The sequence below is a fragment of the Pristiophorus japonicus genome, chromosome 6, assembly GCF_044704955.1.
Source record: "Pristiophorus japonicus isolate sPriJap1 chromosome 6, sPriJap1.hap1, whole genome shotgun sequence".
Lineage (NCBI taxonomy): Eukaryota > Metazoa > Chordata > Chondrichthyes > Pristiophoridae > Pristiophorus > Pristiophorus japonicus.
The window spans coordinates 265,769,548-265,776,716 of NC_091982.1; the positions used below are offsets into that span (position 1 = coordinate 265,769,548).

The window sequence follows — 7,169 nt, forward strand, 5'->3', positions numbered from 1 at the left end:
TCACCTTCACAGCCAATGGCAATGTGGTCCTTGCCCTGCTTCGAGGTTGCAGTCGATGGCAGATTTTAGCAAGTACATCCTTATTGAAGCGCAGACCTGTCACACATTGTTCCACGTTGAGGTCCAGTGAGGAGAATTGCTCCCTGAACACCCTGGGTGGGTATGGCCTCCTGCTGAGAGCCCTTTGCCCCTCTTTCTCCTCCCTCTTCTTGCAGCTTATCCTGCTCTGTGTGGCCTCTGCTCATTTTCCCAGTCATGCTGTATTCCAAGGGAAATGCCTAATAGTGTGCCCATGTCTAGGAGCAACAGGTTTGTGCAGAGGTCTTGAAGCCAATCAGCAACTAATCTGCAAGTATTTGATGGTCCTTTAAATAGCTCTGGTCAGGTTTCCTTCCTGCTGCTGAATGCTGAGCGTTGAGCTCCAAAATGGTATCACTGGCGTCCAATCAGCATTGCTGATTGATCTGTCATGATCTGCCTGCACTGTATACTTCCAGCGGACTTTGGGTGCACGTGCATTAACACCCTCACCAAGATGGCATCCAGCACGATTCGCAACAGAAGTGTGCACTGCACATCAGATGCCATTTTGGTCCCTGAATGGTACCGATAGTGATGGGTGCTACCTAGCCCAATTTCGCACCCAGAGTGTCTAATGGAAATTTGGGCCCATTGAAGACAGATGAGGGTAATACTGTAATCGACAATGAGGAAATGGCAAACTTGTTAAATGAGTACTTTACCTCTGTCTTCTCAGTAGAAGACCAGGAAAAAGTATGAGTGGTACAAGGGAAACCTGGTAATTACAGACATTTCAATCTAATGTCAGTTGTGGAGAAATTACTAGAATCTGTCATGAGAGACAGATTGGCTACGCACTTGGACAAATATGAGCTGATCGGAGAGATTGAGCATGAGGTTTTGACACATCTAGCTAATTGAGTTAAATTTTTTTAAAGGTCACTAACATAGTTGATAAGGGAGTGTTTATGGATGCTACTAATGTAAACATTTACATAACATTTGATAAGGCTCCGCACTAAAGATTCGTAGCAAAAATGAGAGTGCACAGAATTGTAGGCAACCTTGTGGCATGGGTTGGAAATTGGTTGGGAGATAGGAGACAGAGAATGGGATAAAGGGTACACACTCTGATTGCCAATGGTATTCCCCAATGATCTGTACTGCAGCATCAACTTTTCACCATTTATCAATGACATGGATGAAGGAATAGAGAGTTGTGTATAAAAATTTGCAGATGCCACTAAGTTGGGAGGTGCAGGAAGAAGTGCAGATAAGAGCAATAAGTTACATAGACAGATTAAGTGAGTGGGCAAAACTGTGGCAAACGGAGTTCAATATGGGGTATTATGAGGTCAGACTGCTGGGCCAGGCCGACACTGGGTCCGTGCAGCAGAGCTGATCTCCAGTTGTCTTGGATAACCCTGGCCACTGGACCAAGACCTACCTCTGTCAAGCTCGTGGTGGCTGGTGTGCAACGGCCATCAAACGTTAAAAAAATCCACGCACAGGCATCTTCCACCCTTCTAGTTTTAGTTCGGGACCTGGAATATTAGGTCTTTCATTGAAACACCCATGAACTTTTTAGCGTGGAAGCAAGTATTCCTCGACTTGAGGGACTGCCTATGATGAGTGTGAGGTCATCCATTTTAGATCCAAAAAAAACAAATTGTAGTATTGTCTAAATGTTGAGAAACTAGGAACTATGGAGGAGCAAAGGGATTTGGGTGTTCATATACTAAATCTACAAATCACGAAAACAACAACAACTTGTACTTATATAGCGCCTTTAACATAGTGAAATGTCCCAAGCTACAAGCTAGTAGATAGGTACAAAAAGCTATATAAAAGATCAAATGAATGTTGGCCTTTATCTCAAGGAGCCTGGAATAGAAAGAGAAGTAAGTTATGCTTTAGTTGTATAGAGCCTTGGTCAGATCCCATCTGGAGTACTGAATCAGTTCTGGGCACTGCACCGCAAAAAGGATATAGAGGTGCAGCGGCGAGAATCTGGAATCCGGAATGTTCCGGAATCCGGACTGATCAGTGGCAGGGTTGTCCGGAATCTGTAAAGTGTTCCGGAATCCAGACCGGACGACCCTGCTGACCTCGGGCCTTGCCTCGCCACCACTCGCCTCGCTGCCCTTACCTCGGGGCCTCCTCGCCGGCCTACCCGACAACCTCCTCGGTGGGGCCGGACGGCCCGAACAGTTCTTCGATGGAAATCCCCCCCCCCTCCGCCCTTTCTGACATTTCAAAATCTGGAAATACCTGAACCCATGCTTGGGTGTTTCCGGATTCGTGACATCAGAAAACAAATCGAAAACCCGGAATCCGGAACGGCCTCGGTCCCGAGGGTTCTGGATTTTAGGCGCTGTACCTGTATTGACCTATTGACCTTAGAGATTTACCAGAACGATACCGGGGTCAAAAGGGTTAAATTATAAGGACAGGTTGTTTAATCTTGGCTTGTATTCCTTTGAGTATAGAAGATTGAAGGATGATAAAATCGAGGTGTTCAAAATGATAAAAAGGTAGAGATTATTTCCTCAGGTGAGGGAATCCAGAACAAGGGAGCATAATCTTAAAATTAGATCCAAAACATTCAAGAGTGAAATCAGGAGACGCTTCTTCACACAGCGTGTAGTAGAAATCGTGAACTTTCTCCCGCAAAATGCTGTGGATGCTGGGTCAATGGAAACTTTCAAGACAGAAATAGAAAGATTTTTGTTAGGTATGGGTCTCAAGGGACATGGAACAAAGATGGATAAATGGGGTTGAGGTATTGGTCAGCCATGATCTAATTGAATGGTGAAAATGGCCCGAGGGGCTGAATGGCCTGATATGCTCCTACCTGTATATTCAGGTTCACCACGTATATGGTTCACTTTACTGGGCCCTCAGATCTATGGTGCATTATGTCTATGTTCAATTCTTTGAGGGATATCAACAGCTTGGATTTTAGGGCCTCACTTCCAATTATCAGCCTCTCCGCGATTGTGAGCTTAGAAAAAACACAGAAAATAGATGCAGGAGTAGGCCATTCGGCCCTTCGAGCCTGCACCACCATTCAATAAGATCATGGCTGATCATTCACCTCAGTACCCTACCCCTGCCTTCTCTCCATACCCCTGATTCCTTTAGCCGTGACAGCCACATATAACTCCCTTTTGAAGATATCCAACGAACTGGCCTCAACAACTTTCTGTGGTAGAGAATTCCACAGGTTCACAATTCTCTGAGTGAAGAAGTTTCTCCTCATCTTGGTCCTAAATGGCTTACCCCTTATCCATAGTCTGTGACCCCCTGGTTCTGGACATCCCCAACATCGGGAACATTCTTCCTGCATCTAACCTGTCCAATCCCATCAGAATTTTATATGTTTCTATGAGATCCCCTCTCATTCTTCTAAATTCCAGTGAATATAAGCCTAGTCAATCCAATCTTTCTTCATATGTCAGTCCTGCCATCCCAGGAATCAGTCTGGTGAACTTTTGCTGCACTCCCTCAATAGCAAGAACGTCCTTCTTCAAGTTAGGAGACCAAAACTGCACACAATACTCCAGGTGTGGCCTCACCAAGGCTGTACAATTGTAGCAAGACCTCCCTGCTCCTATACTCAAATCCTCTCGCTATGAAGGCCAACATGCCATTTGCTTTCTTCACTGACTGATGTACCTACATGCCTAATTTCAATGACTGATGTACCATGACACCCAGGTCTCGTTGCACCTCCCATTTTACTAATCTGTCATCATTCAAATAATCTGCCTTTCTGTTTTTGCCACCAAAGTGGATAACCTCACAGTTATCCACATTATACTGCATCTGCCATGCATTTGCCCACTCACCTAACCTGTCCAAGTCACCCTGCAGCCTCTTAGCATCCTCCTCACAGCTTCATTTACCTTCAATCAGAAAGTCGTTAATGTAATGCAAAGACCTTCCATGGCTTTGCAATTGGCCACTGTGCTTCCCTAAACAAGAGTGCAAAATATGTAGCATGCAATTAGATGCTGAGGAGTGTGTCAACATTCCCATTCCTTCTATCAGTCGCAGCGGTGAAAGATTTACAGGGAAGGTGAGAGGTGAGTATTCTATTAATTTGGATTGCTTTATGCTAGCACGAGAAAAGATAATAGAGTGTGTGAACATAAGGAAGCATATCATCTGAGCAAGCAGCTGGGTGAAAATGTGTGTGTGTGTAGGCATGTTATTGCAGTACACAGTGAAGAAATACATTCAGCAGTCACTTGCTTCAATAGACTTTGTCAAGATGCTGACTCTATTCCTCATCTAGGAGGATGCCCTCTTGACGACAGAGGTCGCATTCACACCACAGCTTGCTTTGGAAAATGGCCATGATATTAAAAAATGACTCGCCTCCTTGCCTTGCCTTAGCCTGCCATTCAAATGGCGGCTGAATTCTGTCCTCCAAGATTCCTCTCAGCACTATACAGCAGAGGAAGTACATTTTCACCACCAAAATGAATTGTTTCCCCACCCCCCAAGTTGTGCTAGAACACTTCTCCATGTGCAGGAAGTGTATTCGCCTGCAGCACCTGACGGACCGCATTGTGGCACTGGAGCTGCGGGTGGATTCACTCTGGAGCATCCACAATGCTGAGGATGACGTGAATAGCATGTTTAGTGAGTTGGTCTTACCGCAGGTAAAGGAGACACAGCCAGATAGGGAATGGGTGACCAACAGAAAGAGCAGTGCAAGGAAGGTAGTGCAGGGAACTCCTGCGGTCATCCCCCTGCAAAACAGTTTTGGGTACTGTTGAGGGGGATGACTCAGCAGGGGAGAGCAGCAACAGCCAAGTTCATGGCACCGTGGGTGACTCTGCTGCACAGGAGGGCAGGAAAAAGAGTGGGAGAGCTAAAGTGATAGGGGATTCTATTGTAAGGGGAATAGATAGATGTTTCTGCGGCCGCAACCGAGACTCCAGGATGGTATGTTGCCTCCCTGGTGCAAGGGTCAAGGATGTCTCGGAGCGGATGCAGGACATTCTGAAAAGGGAGGGTGAACAGCCAGTTGTCGTGGTGCATATAGGTACCAATGATATAGGTAAAAAAATGTGATGAGGTCCTACATGATGGTTAGGGAGCTAGGAGCTAAATGAAAAAGGAGGACCTCAAAAGTAGTAATCTCGGGATTGCTACCAGTGCCACGTGCTAGTCAGAGTTGGAATCACAGGATAGCTCAGATGAATACGTGGCTTGAGGAGTGGTGCACAAGGGAGGGATTCAAATTCCTGGGACATTGGAACCGGTTCTGGGGGAGGTGGGACCAGTACAAACCGGACGGTCTGCACCTGGGCAGGACCAGAACCAATGTCCTGGGGGGAGTGTTTGCTAGTGCTGTTGTGGAGGAGTTAAACTAATATGGCAGGGGGATGGTAACCTATGCAGGGAGACAGAGGGAAATAAAATGGAGGCAGAAGCAAATGATAGAAAGGAGAATTGTAAAAGTGGAGGGCAGAGAAACCCAAGGCAAAAACAAAAAGGGCCACGTTACAGCAAAATTCTAAAGGGACAAAATATGTCAAAAAGACAAGCCTGAAGGCTCTGTGCCTCAATGCGAGAAGTATTTGGAATTAAGTGGACGAATTAACTGCGCAGACAGCAGTTAACGGATATGATGTAATTGGCATCACGGAGACATGGCTCCAGGGTGACCAAGGCTGGGAACTCAACAGCCAGGAGTATTCAACATTTAGGAAGGATAGACAGAAAGGAAAAGGAGGCGGGGTGGCGTTGCTGGTTAAAGAGGAAATTAATGCAATAGTAAGGAGGGACATTAGCCTGGATGATGTGGAATCTGTATGGGTGGAGCTGCGGAATACCAAAGGGTAGAAAACGCTAGTGGGAGTTGTGTACAGACCACCAAACAGTAGTAGTGAGTTTGGGGACAGCATCAAACAAGAAATAAGGGATGTGTGTAATAAAGGTACAGCAGTTATCATGGGCGACTTTAATCTGCATATTGATTGGGTTATCCAAACTGGTAGCAATGTGGTGGAGGAGGATTTCTTGGAGTGTATTAGGGATGGTTTTCTAGACCAATATGTCAAGGAACCAACTAGAGAGCTGGCCATCCTAGACTGGATGATGTGTAATGAGAAGGGACTAATTAGCAATCTTATTGTGCGAGGCCCCTTGGGGAAGAGTGACCATAATATGGTAGAATTTATCGCTTCTCGGCCTTTTGGCTAAGATCATGCGTACCTGACCTGACAGGGGAGTAACCATGACCAGAAAGTGGTTCTCCCTGGATCAGGAAGGTGGTTCTCCTATGCCTTTTGGAAATAGGAGGTGGGTGGGGGGCTTGACCCATCCACCTCCATGGCACGAACCTGGTATTGCAGTACTTCCAGGAATGGTGCAGTGGCTCTAGGCCTTTTGGCTAAGAGCATTGGCGCAGAGTGATCCTTGATGTGTGCAAGGTGACCGCTGGCGTTTGTAATCTGACAAGATGATCTGACAAAGAATTGGAAAGATTGGCAACGAATAAATAAAAAAAAAAAATTAAGATGGAGAGTGACACAGTTAACTCAGAAACTAAGGTCCTGAACTTAAGGAAAGGTAACTTCAATGATATGAGGTGTGAATTGGCTAGAATAGACTGGCAAATGATAATTAAAGGGTTGATGGTGGATAGGCAATGGCAAACATTTAAAGATCACATGGATGAACTTGAACAATTGTACATCCCTGTCTGGAGTAAAAATAAAACGGGGAAAGTGACTCAATCGTGGCTAACAAGGGAAATTAAGGATAGTGTCAATTCCAAAGAAGAGGCATATAAATTGGCCAGAATAGGCAGCAAACCTGAGGACTGGGAGAAATTTAGAATTCAGCAGAGGAGGACAAAGGGTTTAATTAAGAGAGAGAAAATAGAGTATGAGAAGAAGCTTGCCGGGAACATAAAAACTGACTGCAAAAGTTTCTATAGATATGTGAAGAAAAAAAGATTAGTGAAGACAAACGGATGTCCCTTGCAGTCGGATTCAGGTGAATTTATAATGGAGAACAAAGAAATGGCAGACTAATTGAACAAATACTTTGGTTCTGTCTTCACAAAGGAAGACACAAATAACTTTCCGGATGTACTAGGGGACTGAGGGTCTAGTGAGAAGGAGGAA

The 7,169-nt window shown here is 45.3% G+C and overlaps 1 pseudogene; it reads left to right on the plus strand.

Annotated features, from left to right (window-relative positions):
* The first annotated feature begins 6,216 nt into the window (after window positions 1-6,216).
* On the plus strand, window positions 6,217-6,417 carry LOC139266336 (U2 spliceosomal RNA; annotated as a pseudogene).
* Window positions 6,418-7,169: the final 752 nt, after the last annotated feature.